The sequence below is a fragment of the Stigmatopora nigra genome, unplaced genomic scaffold (assembly GCF_051989575.1).
Source record: "Stigmatopora nigra isolate UIUO_SnigA unplaced genomic scaffold, RoL_Snig_1.1 HiC_scaffold_26, whole genome shotgun sequence".
NCBI lineage: Eukaryota > Metazoa > Chordata > Actinopteri > Syngnathiformes > Syngnathidae > Stigmatopora > Stigmatopora nigra.
In genome coordinates, this window is record NW_027551605.1 from 2356834 (window position 1) to 2379866 (window position 23033).

The window sequence follows — 23033 nt, forward strand, 5'->3', positions numbered from 1 at the left end:
GCCGCTGGATGTTGAGGCTTTGATGAAAGAATGTTCTGAGGAACTGCCACCCGATGCTATCGTTGCCACGATCCAAGCAGTCAGGGCACAGAAAGTATTCCCTTTGATGCCGCCTTCATTTCAAATCTGTTGTTCAGTCACAGATGTAGAGGCGACAGCTGCTGCGTCAATCAACCCTGTGCCAAAAGAAGAGATAAGGAGAGCACAACAATTGGACCTGGTCATTCGTCCGGTGTTGAATTATAAGCGGTCAGGTGGTAAGCCATCGGCTGAGGAATTGAAGGCGCTCTGCCCAAAGACAAAATGCTTGCTCAGGCAGTGGGAGAAATTGATAATAGACAGTGACGGGGTTCTGTGCAGAACCACAACGACCCGTAACCAGATGGTCCTGCCAGAACAATATCGAGGAACAGTCATGCAAGAGTTGCATAATAATATGGGGCACCAGGGCGTCGACCGCACAGTATCCCTTGTGCGTGACCGTTTCTTCTGGCCGTATATGCAGTCTGATATTGAACATTATGTGACGAGAACCTGCCATTGTCTCAAACAAAAGAAACCATGCCAGGAACAGAGAGCGCCATTGACAAATATTGTGACAACACAACCCTTTGAGCTGGTCTGCATTGACTTTCTTCATCTTGATAGATGTAAAGGCGGATATGAATATATCCTCGTCATAGTTGACCACTTTACACGTTTTGTCCAAGCATATGCCACCACCACCAAGTCAGGAAAAGCTGCTGCAAACCTTATCTTCAATGACTTTGCTCTGAAGTTTGGGTTCCCCGTACGTATCCACCACGATCAGGGAAGAGAATTTGAAAACCAGTTGTTCACCCAGCTGAAGAAACTCAGTGGTATGGCTGGATCAAGGACAACACCGTATCACCCGATGGGTAATGGTCAAGTGGAACGAATGAACAGAACGCTACTGCAGATGCTCAGAACACTGACTGAGACACAGAAATCGAATTGGAAGGAGTCTTTGAACAAACTTGTGCATGCTTACAACTGTACCCGTTGTGATGTGACAGGTTATTCACCATTTTATCTACTGTTCGGGAGATCGCCGAGGCTCCCAGTGGACATGCTCTTTGGACTGTGCAACAGGTCCGATACAGATGGACAGCAGGACTATGTGGAGAAATGGAGACGAGGGATGGAGGAGGCGTACACCATTGCCACCGAGAACGCACGGAAAGCGGCAGAAAAAGGTAAAAAGCACTATGACACTAAAGTAAGAAGTTCTGTGCTACAACCAGGAGAACGCGTCCTGATAAAAAACCTGACACCAAGAGGAGGACCTGGGAAGCTCCGTGACTTCTGGGAAGATACAGTTCACACAGTGGTGAAGCAAATGGGATCTGACCTACCAATTTATGAAGTTAGGCCAGAAAGAGGTAAAGATCGTTCCAGAATTCTGCACAGAAATCTACTAATGTCTTGTGACCATTTGCCCGTTGAGATAAGACCAGAAGAAGGGAAAATCGGCACGAGGACGCCGAGAAAGAAACAGCAGCCGGCATCTCATCAGGAGTCAGACGAAGAAAGCGATGACGAAGATGACTCCCACTATGAGCTACGCCAGCTAAATGAGAGAGGTGCCCAGGAGATGGAGCCGGAGCGCGGGCCACTGCCTATGGACCGGACACACGGGGTGGGGGGCCCTGCTTCCGGACCAGTACAAGTGGAAGAGGACCATCAGCTGGAGGACCTGCCTGGTGAGGGAGCAAACCCTCCTCTTGAAGGTCCTAGTGCTGAACAGTTATCAGAGACTTTCCCGCCAACCGCCGTGACGGAACCTGAGGCGCTGACTGATGAACGGCCGAGAAGGGAGAGACACCCACCACGACGTACGACCTATGACCATCTTGGAATCCCCTCCTGTTATAGTACACAGTCACCGCAGGAGCGGCTAACTGTTTACCCTGCACCAGGAGTGGCCCCTTGGTTAGTACACCTGCATCCATATTACCTGCAGCCACCTTTTTTGTTTGGACTCCAACAAGCTTGAACATACATGGACTGTTATGGACTGTTATGGACTGTTATGGACTGTTATGGACTGTGATTACTGTGCCATCCAGTAAAACGTGGACCGTACGAGTTGTGGATTATATTTGAACTGTGGCCGTGCCGCCTGGACTTTAATGAGCATCGGCTCACCAATGTGGGAATGTATGGGAGCATATTAATGTCGGGACGACATTTGTTTTCTGTGGGGGAGAGTGTGACAGGGTGAAGTAGTTGATGTTATACATGAGTGCAGGTGTTAAGTTGAAAGGGGACTCATGCCGCTAGCATGCGTTAAACACGGGGCGATGACGTAATGATTAACCAATGGTCATAGACCTTGGTAGAGTATAATAACGGGCTATTCAGACATTTCTCTAAGTTGGCTTTGAAATACAAATACAACAAAGAGCCTGTCTGATTATTTCACCCGTCTTTTAAAGGTATGTTGCTTTGTTTTGAATAACGATTGAGTGTGAGATGTGCAAGAGGCAATAGTAGCATGTGAGAAAGAACGTAATGCTTAGTGATGCTTGTTAACTTTTTTTTATGTGTGCGAGTAAATGTGCGAGTCTCGGGTATTGTTTACAGCAAGCTACCTTCGGCCGCTGGTTATTTACTTTTTCATGTGTGCGAGTAAATGCGCGAGTCTCGGGTGCATTGTCTACAGCAGGCTACTTTCGGCCGCCGTTGTAAGGGTAGCATAATAGTTATGCAGTATATGACGGCCGGAAAAAAAGGTAACAAGTACAATACTCATAAGTTATAATCGTTTATGCAGCAAGTACATTGCTTTGGATTATAACGGGTTGTTAATATGTTACTATGTATGTATTTGAGTGTTATTGTATATTATGTTTTGTGTGAATTGCTTAAATAACTGAAGTTGGCTTTGAAATACAAATACAACAAAGAGCCTGTCTGATTATTTCACCCGTCTTTTAAAGGCGAAATACTTCTACCCGTGAAAAATCGCGGGTACAACACTTGCATGTGTGACCCTCGATGGGCGCAGAGGCATGGTTTATGTACAAGTTTGAAGGAGGTAGAAGATTTGATGGAGACAGGCACTAATCTACCAATGTGATGATTTTTCTTAAAATACATTGATTTGACAAATGAGGGAAGCTCCGCGTGCGCAGAGCATCAAAAAAATTGAACGGACCTCTTGATGTTCCTCCCCACGGAAATCTTTAGTAAAAGGCGAAAGATTTGTGCAATCTGAAGAGAAACAAGTGTACTGACGAAAAGCACGACAGAACGAGCTATGTCTATATCCGCAATAGTACTTTAACACACAGGCTAATGCACTACTAACTAATGGGCGACTCCAGTCCTTTGAGCAGCCAATCACTTTTTTTTAATGCTGCCAATCACGTTGCAGCTACTGTATCAGGCAGACCGGGGATAGGAGCAGCGTTGTGGTGTAAGATGAAGCAGGGCATAGACATCATCATGTGGGTGTTGATCGGTTAGATTTATCGAAGTGTAGTGAAATTAACAAAGAATTCAAATGATCCAAATGACTTCACAACTATCACAAATTAACTCAATGACAACACTAGTTCACAGGTAACATGTTTACCTTTCACCATTACCTTCTCAAGAGCTCTAGGTTTAGAGGAGAGATAATGCTTGATATTGACAATGAAGAGGGGCACACCATTCCTGGAAGTACTGCAATACCAGGTCGATGCGTGGAGTGGAAGGAGCAAGCCCCTAGGCCATCTCCCGGTTCCAAAAATCAATTTAATATATGGTCCCCAGATAGGGGACATATCAGATATTAAACTGATTAGAACAGATACTACACTTGATCTTAGCCAAAAGGCCGAGAAGCGATAACCCAGTGGCCGGCAGGAAGGACGGCTTCCTTCCAGCCATTACGAGCTATAGTAATGGTTACAAAGATCACATGACGACAAAGGCACACTTTGTACGACAAGCTAAAACTACACACAGTCTGTTTGATAATGGAAAACTGTGTTGCTTTTCTGTGTTTAAATGGAGCAAATGCTTCAAAAATGTGCTGTGGTTCAGGTCATGTGACTCACAACGGTCCAATAGGAAAGTACCAATAACCTAAACCTATTTACCAGCAACCAAGGTTCTCCTTTTGGCAACTGTTGTACCCGTGATTTTCCACGGGGTGGTAGTATTTCGCCTTTAAAAGACGGGTGAAATAATCAGACAGGTCCGTTGTTGTATTTTCAAACCAACTTTAGTTATTTAAGCAATTCACACAAAACATAATATACAATAACACTCAAATATATACATAGTAACATATTAACAACCCGTTATAATCCAAAGCAATGTACTTGCTGCATAAACGATTATAACTTATGAGTATTGTAACTTGTTACCTTTTGTTCCGGCCGTCATTTACTGCATACTATTATGCTACTGTTATAACGGCGGCCGAAAGTAGCCTGCTGTAGACAATGCACCCGAGACGCGCACATTCGCGCACACACATAAAAAAAAGTAAACAACCCACGGTCGAAGGTAGCTCGCTTTAAACAATACCCGAGACTCGCACATTTACTCGCACACATGAAAAAGTAAATAACCAGCGGCCGAAGGTAGCTTGCTGTAAACAATACCCGAGACTCGCACATTTACGCGCACACATAAAGAAGTAAACAAGCATCACTAAGCATTACGTTCTTTCTGACATGCTACTATTGCCTCTTGCACATCTCACACTCAGTCGTTATTCAAAACAAAGCAACATACCTTTAAAAGACGGGTGAAATAATCAGACAGGTCCGTTGTTGTATTTTCAAACCAACTTGGAGAAATGTCTGAATAGCCCGTTATTATACCCTACCAAGGTCTATGACCATTGGTTAATCATTACGTCATCGCCCCGTGTTTAACGCATGCTAGCGGCAGGAGTCCCCTTTCAACTTAACACCTGCACTCATGTATAACATCAACTACTTCACCCTGTCACACTCTCCCCCACAAAAACAAATGTCGTCCCGACATTAATATGCTCCCAAACATTCCCACATTGGTGAGCCGATGCTCATTACAGTCCAGGCGGCCCGGGCCACAGTTCAAATATAATCCACAACTCGTACGGTCCACGTTTTACTGGATGGCACAGTAATCACAGTCCATAACAGTCCATAACAGTCCATGACCGCATCATGCACGTCGTCCTTGTATGTTCAAGCTTGTTGGAGTCCAAACAAAAAAAGTGGCTGCAGGTAATATGGATGCAGGTGTACTAACCAAGGGGCCACTCCTGGTGCAGGCTAAACAGTTAGCCGCTCCTGCGGTGACTGTGTACTATAACAGGAGGGGATTCCAAGATGGTCATAGGTCGTACGTCGTGGTGGGTGTCTCTCCCTTCTCAGCCGTTCATCAGTCAGCGCCTCAGGTTCCGCCACGGCGGTTGGCGGGAAAGTCTCTGATAACTGTTCAGCACTAGGACCTTCAAGAGGAGGGTTTGCTCCCTCACCAGGCAGGTCCTCTAGCTGATGGTCCTCTTCCACTTGTACTGGTCCGGAAGCAGGGCCCCCCACCCCGTGTGTCCGGTCCACAGGCAGTGGCCCGCGCTCCGGCTCCATCTCCTGGGCACCTCTCTCATTTAGCTGGCGCAGCTCACAGTGGAAGTCATCCTCGTCATCGCCTTCTTTTTCTGACTCCTGATGAGATGCCAGCTGCTTTTTCTTTCTCGGCGTCCTCGTGCCGATTTTCCCTTTTTCTGGTGTTATCTCAACGGGCAAATATTCACAAGACATTAGTAGATTTCTGTACAGAATTCTGGAACGATCTTTACCTCTTCCTGGCCTAACTTCATAAATTAGTAGGCCAGATCCCATTTGCTTCACCACTGTGTGAACTGTATCTTCCCAGAAGTCACGGAGCTTCCCAGGTCCTCCTCTTGGTGTCAGGTTTTTTATCAGGACGCGTTCTCCTGGTTTTGGTTTGACCTTTGGGAATCTACTCGTCTTTGTCTGTTGAGTAGGAATTAATTCACTAGATTTTTGACATTCAAGGGGAGACTTGTCAGTATCTCTACCATATTGCGTCAAAGCTCTTGTTGATTTCATCTTTAACCTCTCATTCGCCTGTTCTTGTTCCCTTTCTCTCAAGAATGTAACTTTTTGCAGCTTCAATAATTCAAGCTCCTCTTTCAGTACTTTGATGATGTGATCTTTAGATTGAACGATTTCATCAGTATGCAAGTTTTCTAGCGCCAAGAGTTTTTTCTGTCGGGCTATTTCCTCTTCATAAGATGAAAGCTTCAATTCTTTTGCTTCCACATCTGCTGCTGCCTTTGCTAAACAGCCAACTGTTTTGTCAAGCTGGTTCTTCAACTCTACATTTTCGTACTGCAGATTTTCTATAGCTTCATTTCTCGCAGAGAGCTGCTCCAACAAATCTCTTCTTTGCTTATCGCTCTCTCCATTATGCCTAGCTTGTTCTTGTTTCATGGCTTCAAGGTCCCTCTTGAGAATTTTTTCACGCTCAAGAGAGGCCAAGTGTTCACTATTTATTGCCTGCTTTGCCCCAAAAAGTCTCTGCCACCCCAGTCTTCTGTCTTCATACAACATCCTTATCCCCTCTTTTAATTTTAACAACTCAGACATACCTTTGTCCTCGTCTTTGAGTTCGTTCCTTTCCAGGTGGTTATCGATGTGACACAACAATTTGCATACTGATATGCGTTTCGTTTTCCCTATGTTAAGGAAATCACATATTTCTAACAGGTCATTAACTGTTAGCTTGTACAACATTTCTTCTACCTCTATGCGTACTTGCTCCCGTTCCATTTCCATTTTCTCAACACGGTAGGAGTTTGGTTTATGATGCAAAAGTGAACACTGAACTGGCACGTTTTTACCGTCTCTCTGATGATCTCTACTGGCCTCAGATGACGAGTACTCTGCCAACTTCACGTTCCTTTTAACAGCAACACCTCTTCTCACTGTCTTGATCCTGGTTGTGGTTTAGGTTTTGCGGGCTCAGCATTCAGTACTCAGGTTGTGAATACTGGTCATCAAAGCAGCAATCCCAGCGGTGCCTCCAAAAATGTTGTACCCGTGATTTTCCACGGGGTGGTAGTATTTCGCCTTTAAAAGACGGGTGAAATAATCAGACAGGTCCGTTGTTGTATTTTCAAACCAACTTTAGTTATTTAAGCAATTCACACAAAACATAATATACAATAACACTCAAATATATACATAGTAACATATTAACAACCCGTTATAATCCAAAGCAATGTACTTGCTGCATAAACGATTATAACTTATGAGTATTGTAACTTGTTACCTTTTGTTCCGGCCGTCATTTACTGCATACTATTATGCTACTGTTATAACGGCGGCCGAAAGTAGCCTGCTGTAGACAATGCACCCGAGACGCGCACATTCGCGCACACACATAAAAAAAAGTAAACAACCCACGGTCGAAGGTAGCTCGCTTTAAACAATACCCGAGACTCGCACATTTACTCGCACACATGAAAAAGTAAATAACCAGCGGCCGAAGGTAGCTTGCTGTAAACAATACCCGAGACTCGCACATTTACGCGCACACATAAAGAAGTAAACAAGCATCACTAAGCATTACGTTCTTTCTGACATGCTACTATTGCCTCTTGCACATCTCACACTCAGTCGTTATTCAAAACAAAGCAACATACCTTTAAAAGACGGGTGAAATAATCAGACAGGTCCGTTGTTGTATTTTCAAACCAACTTGGAGAAATGTCTGAATAGCCCGTTATTATACCCTACCAAGGTCTATGACCATTGGTTAATCATTACGTCATCGCCCCGTGTTTAACGCATGCTAGCGGCATGAGTCCCCTTTCAACTTAACACCTGCACTCATGTATAACATCAACTACTTCACCCTGTCACACAACCAATATCCTTAGCAGTGAAAAGCCATTTGTTTGAACATTATTTGCAAAAAATGAAAACAAATCAACAGCCCCTGCCTAATGTATTACTTCCTGTCCCCTGCACTTGTGATGAACAAAGACAACTTTCCACTAGTATGTCACAAAATCGATCAACTCACAATTCAACTAGTATTGTCCACTTCAAAGATATTTAATTCAAATGATATAAATTATAACTGGATTGAACAATCACCTCACAGGCAAAATACACAAGAATTGAAAACCAGTGATTGATACAAACACAAAAATGATTTGAAGAAGAAAATACTACAATTTTCAGTTATGCCTCTATCACCTTGGCCTTGTTGTAAAGATCATTGTGTGGCCATTTTGAAAGCATCACAGAACCCAAAGGAATGCCAATGTTCAATCGACACATGGAATGCAGCGTGTGAGAATGATATCAACTTTGTTGGATTCGGGTGCACGTCAAATTGAAATTACCCTCCAGTTAAAAGGCAATTTAACAAACGATCAGGGGAGAGCGCGGACGCAGTCCCCCACTCTCAGAAATTGTGCAGTCGAGATTCCCACTTTTGGGGAATTCGCAGGGGTCAGCGTAGCCGGGAGTGCAATGGCTGAGCCTCACCCTGGGTGAACCACCTTCATGATCGTGGTATCGCCCCTGCCAGGTAAGTATGAGTTGTACACAGACGCAGCACTATGTTCTTTCGCCTGCTCAACATCTTCAGTCATGGGCTCATCGGCACCCCTTTCTTAACCTGCTGCTGAAGTTGTATTTCAGATCTATCTCACTCCGGTGCCGAAAACCGGAGACCCAACAGCCAACAATTGCCGGAGCGACGACGACAGCATCCTCCATTGAAAGGGTCAACTCGACGGACGTTCCCTCGCCGCACCGGTGATCTGGCGACGGGTCCCCCGAACTAGGGCAGGTTCGGAACGAGCAAGATCGTGAGTTCACCCTTTGACTCCTGTCTCCGTGAAGTGTGATAATTTGAATGAGTATTATCACTGCGCTAGTATTAACATTTTGTGGTCTGGGAGCAACTTGCACAGAACATAATAGTTTGTGCTCTGGGACCAAAGTATGTAGAACACTATGGTCCGGGCCCAACTTAGGTAGAACAAAATAGAGTCAGGCACTCCGCTGAGATTAAATCAGGGACTTCTATTCTTGGTACGTTAATGGAGTCAGGGACTCTGCTAAGACAACGTCAGGGAGTTGTGGCCTTGGTATATTCAGAGATATTGGGTGAATCACAAAGTAGAGAATTTAATTTCTGTAAATGTGGAATAAAATTGTTGTTCAAACTATTGAGTAAGTGATAAATATGGGTCGGAGAGCGTCAAGGGAGATGGGTTTTTTGCCGGACTGTCGGATGGATTTGGCGGGTTACCGAATGTGGGGTGTGTGCGAATGCGCAGTGTGGGGGCTTGCATGTGTCACCCTCGATGGGCGCAGAGGCATGGTTTATGTACAAGTTTGAAGGAGGTAGAAGATTTGATGGAGACAGGCACTAATCTACCAATGTGATGATTTTTCTTAAAATACATTGATTTGACAAATGAGGGAAGCTCCGCGTGCGCAGAGCATCAAAAAAATTGAACGGACCTCTTGATGTTCCTCCCCACGGAAATCTTTAGTAAAAGGCGAAAGATTTGTGCGATCTGAAGAGAAACAAGTGTACTGACGAAAGCACGACAGAACGAGCTATGTCTATATCCGCAATAGTACTTTAACACACAGGCTAATGCACTACTAACTAATGGGCGACTCCAGTCCTTTGAGCAGCCAATCACTTTTTTTTAATGCTGCCAATCACGTTGCAGCTACTGTATCAGGCAGACCGGGGATAGGAGCAGCGTTGTGGTGTAAGATGAAGCAGGGCATAGACATCATCATGTGGGTGTTGATCGGTTAGATTTATCGAAGTGTAGTGAAATTAACAAAGAATTCAAATGATCCAAATGACTTCACAACTATCACAAATTAACTCAATAACAACACTAGTTCACAGGTAACATGTTTACCTTTCACCATTACCTTCTCAAGAGTTCTAGGTTTAGAGGAGAGATAATGCTTGATATTGACAATGAAGAGGGGCACACCATTCCTGGAAGTACTGCAATACCAGGTTGATGCGTGGAGTGGATGGAGCAAGCCCCTAGGCCATCTCCCAGTTCCAAAAATCAATTTAATATATGGTCCCCAGATAGGGGACGTATCAGATATTAAACTGATAAGAACAGATACTACACTTGATCTTAGCCAAAAGGCCGAGAAGCGATAACCCAGTGGCCGGCAGGAAGGACGGCTTCCTTCCAGCCATTACGAGCTATAGTAATGGTTACAAAGATCACATGACGACAAAGGCACACTTTGTACGACAAGCTAAAACTACACACAGTCTGTTTGATAATGGAAAACTGTGTTGCTTTTCTGTGTTTAAATGGAGCAAATGCTTCAAAAATGTGCTGTGGTTCAGGTCATGTGACTCACAACGGTCCAATAGGAAAGTAGCAATAACCTAAACCTATTTACCAGCAACCAAGGTTCTCCTTTTGGCAACCAATATCCTTAGCAGTGAAAAGCCATTTGTTTGAACATTATTTGCAAAAAATGAAAACAAATCAACAGCCCCTGCCTAATGTATTACTTCCTGTCCCCTGCACTTGTGATGAACAAAGACAACTTTCCACTAGTATGTCACAAAATCGATCAACTCACAATTCAACTAGTATTGTCCACTTCAAAGATATTTAATTCAAATGATATAAATTATAACTGGATTGAACAATCACCTCACAGGCAAAATACACAAGAATTGAAAACCAGTGATTGATACAAACACAAAAATGATTTGAAGAAGAAAATACTACAATTTTCAGTTATGCCTCTATCACCTTGGCCTTGTTGTAAAGATCATTGTGTGGCCATTTTGAAAGCATCACAGAACCCAAAGGAATGCCAATGTTCAATCGACACATGGAATGCAGCGTGTGAGAATGATATCAACTTTGTTGGATTCGGGTGCACGTCAAATTGAAATTACCCTCCAGTTAAAAGGCAATTTAACAAACGATCAGGGGAGAGCGCGGACGCAGTCCCCCACTCTCAGAAATTGTGCAGTCGAGATTCCCACATTTGGGGAATTCGCAGGGGTCAGCGTGGCCGGGAGTGCAATGGCTGAGCCTCACCCTGGGTGAACCACCTTCATGATCGTGGTATCGCCCCTGCCAGGTAAGTATGAGTTGTACACAGACGCAGCACTATGTTCTTTCGCCTGCTCAACATCTTCAGTCATGGGCTCATCGGCACCCCTTTCTTAACCTGCTGCTGAAGTTGTATTTCAGATCTATCTCACTCCGGTGCCGAAAACCGGAGACCCAACAGCCAACAATTGCCGGAGCGACGACGACAGCATCCTCCATTGAAAGGGTCAACTCGACGGACGTTCCCTCGCCGCACCGGTGATCTGGCGACGGGTCCCCCGAACTAGGGCAGGTTCGGAACGAGCAAGATCGTGAGTTCACCCTTTGACTCCTGTCTCCGTGAAGTGTGATAATTTGAATGAGTATTATCACTGCGCTAGTATTAACATTTTGTGGTCTGGGAGCAACTTGCACAGAACATAATAGTTTGTGCTCTGGGACCAAAGTATGTAGAACACTATGGTCCGGGCCCAACTTAGGTAGAACAAAATAGAGTCAGGCACTCCGCTGAGATTAAATCAGGGACTTCTATTCTTGGTACGTTAATGGAGTCAGGGACTCTGCTAAGACAACGTCAGGGAGTTGTGGCCTTGGTATATTCAGAGATATTGGGTGAATCACAAAGTAGAGAATTTAATTTCTGTAAATGTGGAATAAAATTGTTGTTCAAACTATTGAGTAAGTGATAAATATGGGTCGGAGAGCGTCAAGGGAGATGGGTTTTTTGCCGGACTGTCGGATGGATTTGGCGGGTTACCGAATGTGGGGTGTGTGCGAATGCGCAGTGTGGGGGCTTGCATGTGTCACCCTCGATGGGCGCAGAGGCATGGTTTATGTACAAGTTTGAAGGAGGTAGAAGATTTGATGGAGACAGGCACTAATCTACCAATGTGATGATTTTTCTTAAAATACATTGATTTGACAAATGAGGGAAGCTCCGCGTGCGCAGAGCATCAAAAAAATTGAACGGACCTCTTGATGTTCCTCCCCACGGAAATCTTTAGTAAAAGGCGAAAGATTTGTGCGATCTGAAGAGAAACAAGTGTACTGACGAAAGCACGACAGAACGAGCTATGTCTATATCCGCAATAGTACTTTAACACACAGGCTAATGCACTACTAACTAATGGGCGACTCCAGTCCTTTGAGCAGCCAATCACTTTTTTTTAATGCTGCCAATCACGTTGCAGCTACTGTATCAGGCAGACCGGGGATAGGAGCAGCGTTGTGGTGTAAGATGAAGCAGGGCATAGACATCATCATGTGGGTGTTGATCGGTTAGATTTATCGAAGTGTAGTGAAATTAACAAAGAATTCAAATGATCCAAATGACTTCACAACTATCACAAATTAACTCAATAACAACACTAGTTCACAGGTAACATGTTTACCTTTCACCATTACCTTCTCAAGAGTTCTAGGTTTAGAGGAGAGATAATGCTTGATATTGACAATGAAGAGGGGCACACCATTCCTGGAAGTACTGCAATACCAGGTTGATGCGTGGAGTGGATGGAGCAAGCCCCTAGGCCATCTCCCAGTTCCAAAAATCAATTTAATATATGGTCCCCAGATAGGGGACGTATCAGATATTAAACTGATAAGAACAGATACTACACTTGATCTTAGCCAAAAGGCCGAGAAGCGATAACCCAGTGGCCGGCAGGAAGGACGGCTTCCTTCCAGCCATTACGAGCTATAGTAATGGTTACAAAGATCACATGACGACAAAGGCACACTTTGTACGACAAGCTAAAACTACACACAGTCTGTTTGATAATGGAAAACTGTGTTGCTTTTCTGTGTTTAAATGGAGCAAATGCTTCAAAAATGTGCTGTGGTTCAGGTCATGTGACTCACAACGGTCCAATAGGAAAGTAGCAATAACCTAAACCTATTTACCAGCAACCAAGGTTCTCCTTTTGGCAACCAATATCCTTAGCAGTGAAAAGCCATTTGTTTGAACATTATTTGCAAAAAATGAAAACAAATCAACAGCCCCTGCCTAATGTATTACTTCCTGTCCCCTGCACTCGTGATGAACAAAGACAACTTTCCACTAGTATGTCACAAAATCGATCAACTCACAATTCAACTAGTATTGTCCACTTCAAAGATATTTAATTCAAATGATATAAATTATAACTGGATTGAACAATCACCTCACAGGTAAAATACACAAGAATTGAAAACCAGTGATTGATACAAACACAAAAATGATTTGAAGAAGAAAATACTACAATTTTCAGTTATGCCTCTATCACCTTGGCCTTGTTGTAAAGATCATTGTGTGGCCATTTTGAAAGCATCACAGAACCCAAAGGAATGCCAATGTTCAATCGACACATGGAATGCAGCGTGTGAGAATGATATCAACTTTGTTGGATTCGGGTGCACGTCAAATTGAAATTACCCTCCAGTTAAAAGGCAATTTAACAAACGATCAGGAGCGCGGACGCAGTCCCCCACTCTCAGAAATTGTGCAGTCGAGATTCCCACATTTGGGGAATTCGCAGGGGTCAGCGTGGCCGGGAGGGCAATGGCTGAGCCGCACCCTGGGTGAACCACCTTCATGATCGTGGTATCGCCCCTGCCAGGTAAGTATGAGTTGTACACAGACGCAGCACTATGTTCTTTCGCCTGCTCAACATCTTCAGTCATGGGCTCATCGGCACCCCTTTCTTAACCTGCTGCTGAAGTTGTATTTCAGATCTATCTCACTTTGGTGCCGAAAACCGGAGACCCAACAGCCAACAATTGCCGGAGCGACGACGACAGCATCCTCCATTGAAAGGGTCAACTCGACGGACGTTCCCTCGCCGCACCGGTGATCTGGCGACGGGTCCCCCGAACTAGGGCAGGTTCGGAACGAGCAAGATCGTGAGTTCACCCTTTGACTCCTGTCTCCGTGAAGTGTGATAATTTGAATGAGTATTATCACTGCGCTAGTATTAACATTTTGTGGTCTGGGAGCAACTTGCACAGAACATAATAGTTTGTGCTCTGGGACCAAAGTATGTAGAACACTATGGTCCGGGCCCAACTTAGGTAGAACAAAATAGAGTCAGGCACTCCGCTGAGATTAAATCAGGGACTTCTATTCTTGGTACGTTAATGGAGTCAGGGACTCTGCTAAGACAACGTCAGGGAGTTGTGGCCTTGGTATATTCAGAGATATTGGGTGAATCACAAAGTAGAGAATTTAATTTCTGTAAATGTGGAATAAAATTGTTGTTCAAACTATTGAGTAAGTGATAAATATGGGTCGGAGAGCGTCAAGGGAGATGGGTTTTTTGCCGGACTGTCGGATGGATTTGGGGTGTGTGCGAATGCGCAGTGTGGGGGCTTGCATGTGTCACCCTCGATGGGCGCAGAGGCATGGTTTATGTACAAGTTTGAAGGAGGTAGAAGATTTGATGGAGACAGGCACTAATCTACCAATGTGATGATTTTTCTTAAAATACATTGATTTGACAAATGAGGGAAGCTCCGCGTGCGCAGAGCATCAAAAAAATTGAACGGACCTCTTGATGTTCCTCCCCACGGAAATCTTTAGTAAAAGGCGAAAGATTTGTGCGATCTGAAGAGAAACAAGTGTACTGACGAAAGCACGACAGAACGAGCTATGTCTATATCCGCAATAGTACTTTAACACACAGGCTAATGCACTACTAACTAATGGGCGACTCCAGTCCTTTGAGCAGCCAATCACTTTTTTTTAATGCTGCCAATCACGTTGCAGCTACTGTATCAGGCAGACCGGGGATAGGAGCAGCGTTGTGGTGTAAGATGAAGCAGGGCATAGACATCATCATGTGGGTGTTGATCGGTTAGATTTATCGAAGTGTAGTGAAATTAACAAAGAATTCAAATGATCCAAATGACTTCACAACTATCACAAATTAACTCAATAACAACACTAGTTCACAGGTAACATGTTTACCTTTCACCATTACCTTCTCAAGAGTTCTAGGTTTAGAGGAGAGATAATGCTTGATATTGACAATGAAGAGGGGCACACCATTCCTGGAAGTACTGCAATACCAGGTCGATGCGTGGAGTGGATGGAGCAAGCCCCTAGGCCATCTCCCAGTTCCAAAAATCAATTTAATATATGGTCCCCAGATAGGGGACGTATCAGATATTAAACTGATAAGAACAGATACTACACTTGATCTTAGCCAAAAGGCCGAGAAGCGTTAACCCAGTGGCCGGCAGGAAGGACGGCTTCCTTCCAGCCATTACGAGCTATAGTAATGGTTACAAAGATCACATGACGACAAAGGCACACTTTGTACGACAAGCTAAAACTACACACAGTCTGTTTGATAATGGAAAACTGTGTTGCTTTTCTGTGTTTAAATGGAGCAAATGCTTCAAAAATGTGCTGTGGTTCAGGTCATGTGACTCACAACGGTCCAATAGGAAAGTAGCAATAACCTAAACCTATTTACCAGCAACCAAGGTTCTCCTTTTGGCAACCAATATCCTTAGCAGTGAAAAGCCATTTGTTTGAACATTATTTGCAAAAAATGAAAACAAATCAACAGCCCCTGCCTAATGTATTACTTCCTGTCCCCTGCACTCGTGATGAACAAAGACAACTTTCCACTAGTATGTCACAAAATCGATCAACTCACAATTCAACTAGTATTGTCCACTTCAAAGATATTTAATTCAAATGATATAAATTATAACTGGATTGAACAATCACCTCACAGGTAAAATACACAAGAATTGAAAACCAGTGATTGATACAAACACAAAACTGATTTGAAGAAGAAAATACTACAATTTTCAGTTATGCCTCTATCACCTTGGCCTTGTTGTAAAGATCATTGTGTGGCCATTTTGAAAGCATCACAGAACCCAAAGGAATGCCAATGTTCAATCGACACATGGAATGCAGCGTGTGAGAATGATATCAACTTTGTTGGATTCGGGTGCACGTCAAATTGAAATTACCCTCCAGTTAAAAGGCAATTTAACAAACGATCAGGGGAGAGCGCGGATGCAGTCCCCCACTCTCAGAAATTGTGCAGTCGAGATTCCCACATTTGGGGAATTCGCAGGGGTCAGCGTGGCCGGGAGGGCAATGGCTGAGCCGCACCCTGGGTGAACCACCTTCATGATCGTGGTATCGCCCCTGCCAGGTAAGTATGAGTTGTACACAGACGCAGCACTATGTTCTTTCGCCTGCTCAACATCTTCAGTCATGGGCTCATCGGCACCCCTTTCTTAACCTGCTGCTGAAGTTGTATTTCAGATCTATCTCACTTTGGTGCCGAAAACCGGAGACCCAACAGCCAACAATTGCCGGAGCGACGACGACAGCATCCTCCATTGAAAGGGTCAACTCGACGGACGTTCCCTCGCCGCACCGGTGATCTGGCGACGGGTCCCCCGAACTAGGGCAGGTTCGGAACGAGCAAGATCGTGAGTTCACCCTTTGACTCCTGTCTCCGTGAAGTGTGATAATTTGAATGAGTATTATCACTGCGCTAGTATTAACATTTTGTGGTCTGGGACCAACTTGCACAGAACATAATAGTTTGTGCTCTGGGACCAAAGTATGTAGAACACTATGGTCCGGGCCCAACTTAGGTAGAACAAAATAGAGTCAGGCACTCCGCTGAGATTAAATCAGGGACTTCTATTCTTGGTACGTTAATGGAGTCAGGGACTCTGCTAAGACAACGTCAGGGAGTTGTGGCCTTGGTATATTCAGAGATATTGGGTGAATCACAAAGTAGAGAATTTAATTTCTGTAAATGTGGAATAAAATTGTTGTTCAAACTATTGAGTAAGTGATAAATATGGGTCGGAGAGCGTCAAGGGAGATGGGTTTTTTGCCGGACTGTCGGATGGATTTGGCGGGTTACCGAATGTGGGGTGTGTGCGAATGCGCAGTGTGGGGGGCTTGCATGTGTCACCCTCGATGGGCGCAGAGGCATGGTTTATGTACAAGTTTGAAGGAGGTAGAAGATTTGATGGAGACAGGCACTAATCTACCAATGTGATGATTTTTCTTAAAATACATTGATTTGACAAATGAGGGAAGCTCCGCGTGCGCAGAGCATCAAAAAAATTGAACGGACCTCTTGATGTTCCTCCCCACGGAAATCTTTAGTAAAAGGCGAAAGATTTGTGCAATCTGAAGAGAAACAAGTGTACTGACGAAAAGCACGACAGAACGAGCTATGTCTATATCCGCAATAGTACTTTAACACACAGGCTAATGCACTACTAACTAATGGGCGACTCCAGTCCTTTGAGCAGCCAATCACTTTTTTTTAATGCTGCCAATCACGTTGCAGCTACTGTATCAGGCAGACCGGGGATAGGAGCAGCGTTGTGGTGTAAGATGAAGCAGGGCATAGACATCATCATGTGGGTGTTGATCGGTTAGATTTATCGAAGTGTAGTGAAATTAACAAAGAATTCAAATGATCCAAATGACTTCACAACTATCACAAATTAACTCAATGACAACACTAGTTCACAGGTAACATGTTTACCTTTCACCATTACCTTCTCAAGAGCTCTAGGTTTAGAGGAGAGATAATGCTTGATATTGACAATGAAGAGGGGCACACCATTCCTGGAAGTACTGCAATACCAGGTCGATGCGTGGAGTGGAAGGAGCAAGCCCCTAGGCCATCTCCCGGTTCCAAAAATCAATTTAATATATGGTCCCCAGATAGGGGACGTATCAGATATTAAACTGATTAGAACAGATACTACACTTGATCTTAGCCAAAAGGCCGAGAAGCGATAACCCAGTGGCCGGCAGGAAGGACGGCTTCCTTCCAGCCATTACGAGCTATAGTAATGGTTACAAAGATCACATGACGACAAAGGCACACTTTGTACGACAAGCTAAAACTACACACAGTCTGTTTGATAATGGAAAACTGTGTTGCTTTTCTGTGTTTAAATGGAGCAAATGCTTCAAAAATGTGCTGTGGTTCAGGTCATGTGACTCACAACGGTCCAATAGGAAAGTACCAATAACCTAAACCTATTTACCAGCAACCAAGGTTCTCCTTTTGGCAACTGTTGTACCCGTGATTTTCCACGGGGTGGTAGTATTTCGCCTTTAAAAGACGGGTGAAATAATCAGACAGGTCCGTTGTTGTATTTTCAAACCAACTTTAGTTATTTAAGCAATTCACACAAAACATAATATACAATAACACTCAAATATATACATAGTAACATATTAACAACCCGTTATAATCCAAAGCAATGTACTTGCTGCATAAACGATTATAACTTATGAGTATTGTAACTTGTTACCTTTTGTTCCGGCCGTCATTTACTGCATACTATTATGCTACTGTTATAACGGCGGCCGAAAGTAGCCTGCTGTAGACAATGCACCCGAGACGCGCACATTCGCGCACACACATAAAAAAAAGTAAACAACCCACGGTCGAAGGTAGCTCGCTTTAAACAATACCCGAGACTCGCACATTTACTCGCACACATGAAAAAGTAAATAACCAGCGGCCGAAGGTAGCTTGCTGTAAACAATACCCGAGACTCGCACATTTACGCGCACACATAAAGAAGTAAACAAGCATCACTAAGCATTACGTTCTTTCTGACATGCTACTATTGCCTCTTGCACATCTCACACTCAGTCGTTATTCAAAACAAAGCAACATACCTTTAAAAGACGGGTGAAATAATCAGACAGGTCCGTTGTTGTATTTTCAAACCAACTTGGAGAAATGTCTGAATAGCCCGTTATTATACCCTACCAAGGTCTATGACCATTGGTTAATCATTACGTCATCGCCCCGTGTTTAACGCATGCTAGCGGCAGGAGTCCCCTTTCAACTTAACACCTGCACTCATGTATAACATCAACTACTTCACCCTGTCACACTCTCCCCCACAAAAACAAATGTCGTCCCGACATTAATATGCTCCCAAACATTCCCACATTGGTGAGCCGATGCTCATTACAGTCCAGGCGGCCCGGGCCACAGTTCAAATATAATCCACAACTCGTACGGTCCACGTTTTACTGGATGGCACAGTAATCACAGTCCATAACAGTCCATAACAGTCCATGACCGCATCATGCACGTCGTCCTTGTATGTTCAAGCTTGTTGGAGTCCAAACAAAAAAAGTGGCTGCAGGTAATATGGATGCAGGTGTACTAACCAAGGGGCCACTCCTGGTGCAGGCTAAACAGTTAGCCGCTCCTGCGGTGACTGTGTACTATAACAGGAGGGGATTCCAAGATGGTCATAGGTCGTACGTCGTGGTGGGTGTCTCTCCCTTCTCAGCCGTTCATCAGTCAGCGCCTCAGGTTCCGCCACGGCGGTTGGCGGGAAAGTCTCTGATAACTGTTCAGCACTAGGACCTTCAAGAGGAGGGTTTGCTCCCTCACCAGGCAGGTCCTCCAGCTGATGGTCCTCTTCCACTTGTACTGGTCCGGAAGCAGGGCCCCCCACCCCGTGTGTCCGGTCCACAGGCAGTGGCCCGCGCTCCGGCTCCATCTCCTGGGCACCTCTCTCATTTAGCTGGCGCAGCTCACAGTGGAAGTCATCCTCGTCATCGCCTTCTTTTTCTGACTCCTGATGAGATGCCAGCTGCTTTTTCTTTCTCGGCGTCCTCGTGCCGATTTTCCCTTTTTCTGGTGTTATCTCAACGGGCAAATATTCACAAGACATTAGTAGATTTCTGTACAGAATTCTGGAACGATCTTTACCTCTTCCTGGCCTAACTTCATAAATTAGTAGGCCAGATCCCATTTGCTTCACCACTGTGTGAACTGTATCTTCCCAGAAGTCACGGAGCTTCCCAGGTCCTCCTCTTGGTGTCAGGTTTTTTATCAGGACGCGTTCTCCTGGTTTTGGTTTGACCTTTGGGAATCTACTCGTCTTTGTCTGTTGAGTAGGAATTAATTCACTAGATTTTTGACATTCAAGGGGAGACTTGTCAGTATCTCTACCATATTGCGTCAAAGCTCTTGTTGATTTCATCTTTAACCTCTCATTCGCCTGTTCTTGTTCCCTTTCTCTCAAGAATGTAACTTTTTGCAGCTTCAATAATTCAAGCTCCTCTTTCAGTACTTTGATGATGTGATCTTTAGATTGAACGATTTCATCAGTATGCAAGTTTTCTAGCGCCAAGAGTTTTTTCTGTCGGGCTATTTCCTCTTCATAAGATGAAAGCTTCAATTCTTTTGCTTCCACATCTGCTGCTGCCTTTGCTAAACAGCCAACTGTTTTGTCAAGCTGGTTCTTCAACTCTACATTTTCGTACTGCAGATTTTCTATAGCTTCATTTCTCGCAGAGAGCTGCTCCAACAAATCTCTTCTTTGCTTATCGCTCTCTCCATTATGCCTAGCTTGTTCTTGTTTCATGGCTTCAAGGTCCCTCTTGAGAATTTTTTCACGCTCAAGAGAGGCCAAGTGTTCACTATTTATTGCCTGCTTTGCCCCAAAAAGTCTCTGCCACCCCAGTCTTCTGTCTTCATACAACATCCTTATCCCCTCTTTTAATTTTAACAACTCAGACATACCTTTGTCCTCGTCTTTGAGTTCGTTCCTTTCCAGGTGGTTATCGATGTGACACAACAATTTGCATACTGATATGCGTTTCGTTTTCCCTATGTTAAGGAAATCACATATTTCTAACAGGTCATTAACTGTTAGCTTGTACAACATTTCTTCTACCTCTATGCGTACTTGCTCCCGTTCCATTTCCATTTTCTCAACACGGTAGGAGTTTGGTTTATGATGCAAAAGTGAACACTGAACTGGCACGTTTTTACCGTCTCTCTGATGATCTCTACTGGCCTCAGATGACGAGTACTCTGCCAACTTCACGTTCCTTTTAACAGCAACACCTCTTCTCACTGTCTTGATCCTGGTTGTGGTTTAGGTTTTGCGGGCTCAGCATTCAGTACTCAGGTTGTGAATACTGGTCATCAAAGCAGCAATCCCAGCGGTGCCTCCAAAAATGTTGTACCCGTGATTTTCCACGGGGTGGTAGTATTTCGCCTTTAAAAGACGGGTGAAATAATCAGACAGGTCCGTTGTTGTATTTTCAAACCAACTTTAGTTATTTAAGCAATTCACACAAAACATAATATACAATAACACTCAAATATATACATAGTAACATATTAACAACCCGTTATAATCCAAAGCAATGTACTTGCTGCATAAACGATTATAACTTATGAGTATTGTAACTTGTTACCTTTTGTTCCGGCCGTCATTTACTGCATACTATTATGCTACTGTTATAACGGCGGCCGAAAGTAGCCTGCTGTAGACAATGCACCCGAGACGCGCACATTCGCGCACACACATAAAAAAAAGTAAACAACCCACGGTCGAAGGTAGCTCGCTTTAAACAATACCCGAGACTCGCACATTTACTCGCACACATGAAAAAGTAAATAACCAGCGGCCGAAGGTAGCTTGCTGTAAACAATACCCGAGACTCGCACATTTACGCGCACACATAAAGAAGTAAACAAGCATCACTAAGCATTACGTTCTTTCTGACATGCTACTATTGCCTCTTGCACATCTCACACTCAGTCGTTATTCAAAACAAAGCAACATACCTTTAAAAGACGGGTGAAATAATCAGACAGGTCCGTTGTTGTATTTTCAAACCAACTTGGAGAAATGTCTGAATAGCCCGTTATTATACCCTACCAAGGTCTATGACCATTGGTTAATCATTACGTCATCGCCCCGTGTTTAACGCATGCTAGCGGCATGAGTCCCCTTTCAACTTAACACCTGCACTCATGTATAACATCAACTACTTCACCCTGTCACACAACCAATATCCTTAGCAGTGAAAAGCCATTTGTTTGAACATTATTTGCAAAAAATGAAAACAAATCAACAGCCCCTGCCTAATGTATTACTTCCTGTCCCCTGCACTTGTGATGAACAAAGACAACTTTCCACTAGTATGTCACAAAATCGATCAACTCACAATTCAACTAGTATTGTCCACTTCAAAGATATTTAATTCAAATGATATAAATTATAACTGGATTGAACAATCACCTCACAGGCAAAATACACAAGAATTGAAAACCAGTGATTGATACAAACACAAAAATGATTTGAAGAAGAAAATACTACAATTTTCAGTTATGCCTCTATCACCTTGGCCTTGTTGTAAAGATCATTGTGTGGCCATTTTGAAAGCATCACAGAACCCAAAGGAATGCCAATGTTCAATCGACACATGGAATGCAGCGTGTGAGAATGATATCAACTTTGTTGGATTCGGGTGCACGTCAAATTGAAATTACCCTCCAGTTAAAAGGCAATTTAACAAACGATCAGGGGAGAGCGCGGACGCAGTCCCCCACTCTCAGAAATTGTGCAGTCGAGATTCCCACATTTGGGGAATTCGCAGGGGTCAGCGTGGCCGGGAGTGCAATGGCTGAGCCGCACCCTGGGTGAACCACCTTCATGATCGTGGTATCGCCCCTGCCAGGTAAGTATGAGTTGTACACAGACGCAGCACTATGTTCTTTCGCCTGCTCAACATCTTCAGTCATGGGCTCATCGGCACCCCTTTCTTAACCTGCTGCTGAAGTTGTATTTCAGATCTATCTCACTTTGGTGCCGAAAACCGGAGACCCAACAGCCAACAATTGCCGGAGCGACGACGACAGCATCCTCCATTGAAAGGGTCAACTCGACGGACGTTCCCTCGCCGCACCGGTGATCTGGCGACGGGTCCCCCGAACTAGGGCAGGTTCGGAACGAGCAAGATCGTGAGTTCACCCTTTGACTCCTGTCTCCGTGAAGTGTGATAATTTGAATGAGTATTATCACTGCGCTAGTATTAACATTTTGTGGTCTGGGAGCAACTTGCACAGAACATAATAGTTTGTGCTCTGGGACCAAA

The 23033-nt window shown here is 44.2% G+C and overlaps 15 non-coding genes across 15 annotated transcripts; all 15 read right to left on the reverse strand.

The window, feature by feature from the left end:
* Positions 1-3142: 3142 nt before the first annotated feature.
* Positions 3143-3255, reverse strand: LOC144192776 (U5 spliceosomal RNA). The gene has a single exon (XR_013325417.1). It is a non-coding gene; the product is annotated as a U5 spliceosomal RNA (small nuclear RNA).
* A 413-nt stretch (positions 3256-3668) lies between these two features.
* Positions 3669-3859, reverse strand: LOC144192648 (U2 spliceosomal RNA). Its single transcript, XR_013325293.1, has one exon. It is a non-coding gene; the product is annotated as a U2 spliceosomal RNA (small nuclear RNA).
* A 4561-nt stretch (positions 3860-8420) lies between these two features.
* Positions 8421-8585, reverse strand: LOC144192803 (U1 spliceosomal RNA). Its single transcript, XR_013325443.1, has one exon. It is a non-coding gene; the product is annotated as a U1 spliceosomal RNA (small nuclear RNA).
* An 897-nt stretch (positions 8586-9482) lies between these two features.
* Positions 9483-9595, reverse strand: LOC144192721 (U5 spliceosomal RNA). The gene has a single exon (XR_013325363.1). It is a non-coding gene; the product is annotated as a U5 spliceosomal RNA (small nuclear RNA).
* Positions 9596-10007: 412 nt separating this feature from the next.
* Positions 10008-10198, reverse strand: LOC144192554 (U2 spliceosomal RNA). Its single transcript, XR_013325202.1, has one exon. It is a non-coding gene; the product is annotated as a U2 spliceosomal RNA (small nuclear RNA).
* A 795-nt stretch (positions 10199-10993) lies between these two features.
* On the reverse strand, positions 10994-11158 carry LOC144192642 (U1 spliceosomal RNA). The gene has a single exon (XR_013325287.1). It is a non-coding gene; the product is annotated as a U1 spliceosomal RNA (small nuclear RNA).
* An 897-nt stretch (positions 11159-12055) lies between these two features.
* Positions 12056-12168, reverse strand: LOC144192722 (U5 spliceosomal RNA). The gene has a single exon (XR_013325364.1). It is a non-coding gene; the product is annotated as a U5 spliceosomal RNA (small nuclear RNA).
* Positions 12169-12580: 412 nt separating this feature from the next.
* LOC144192555 (U2 spliceosomal RNA) lies at positions 12581-12771 on the reverse strand. The gene has a single exon (XR_013325203.1). It is a non-coding gene; the product is annotated as a U2 spliceosomal RNA (small nuclear RNA).
* Positions 12772-13564: 793 nt separating this feature from the next.
* LOC144192547 (U1 spliceosomal RNA) lies at positions 13565-13727 on the reverse strand. Its single transcript, XR_013325199.1, has one exon. It is a non-coding gene; the product is annotated as a U1 spliceosomal RNA (small nuclear RNA).
* An 880-nt stretch (positions 13728-14607) lies between these two features.
* Positions 14608-14720, reverse strand: LOC144192723 (U5 spliceosomal RNA). Its single transcript, XR_013325365.1, has one exon. It is a non-coding gene; the product is annotated as a U5 spliceosomal RNA (small nuclear RNA).
* A 412-nt stretch (positions 14721-15132) lies between these two features.
* On the reverse strand, positions 15133-15323 carry LOC144192630 (U2 spliceosomal RNA). Its single transcript, XR_013325275.1, has one exon. It is a non-coding gene; the product is annotated as a U2 spliceosomal RNA (small nuclear RNA).
* A 795-nt stretch (positions 15324-16118) lies between these two features.
* Positions 16119-16283, reverse strand: LOC144192540 (U1 spliceosomal RNA). The gene has a single exon (XR_013325192.1). It is a non-coding gene; the product is annotated as a U1 spliceosomal RNA (small nuclear RNA).
* Positions 16284-17181: 898 nt separating this feature from the next.
* Positions 17182-17294, reverse strand: LOC144192777 (U5 spliceosomal RNA). Its single transcript, XR_013325418.1, has one exon. It is a non-coding gene; the product is annotated as a U5 spliceosomal RNA (small nuclear RNA).
* Positions 17295-17707: 413 nt separating this feature from the next.
* On the reverse strand, positions 17708-17898 carry LOC144192650 (U2 spliceosomal RNA). The gene has a single exon (XR_013325295.1). It is a non-coding gene; the product is annotated as a U2 spliceosomal RNA (small nuclear RNA).
* A 4561-nt stretch (positions 17899-22459) lies between these two features.
* LOC144192496 (U1 spliceosomal RNA) lies at positions 22460-22624 on the reverse strand. Its single transcript, XR_013325148.1, has one exon. It is a non-coding gene; the product is annotated as a U1 spliceosomal RNA (small nuclear RNA).
* Between the last annotated feature and the right edge of the window lie 409 nt (positions 22625-23033).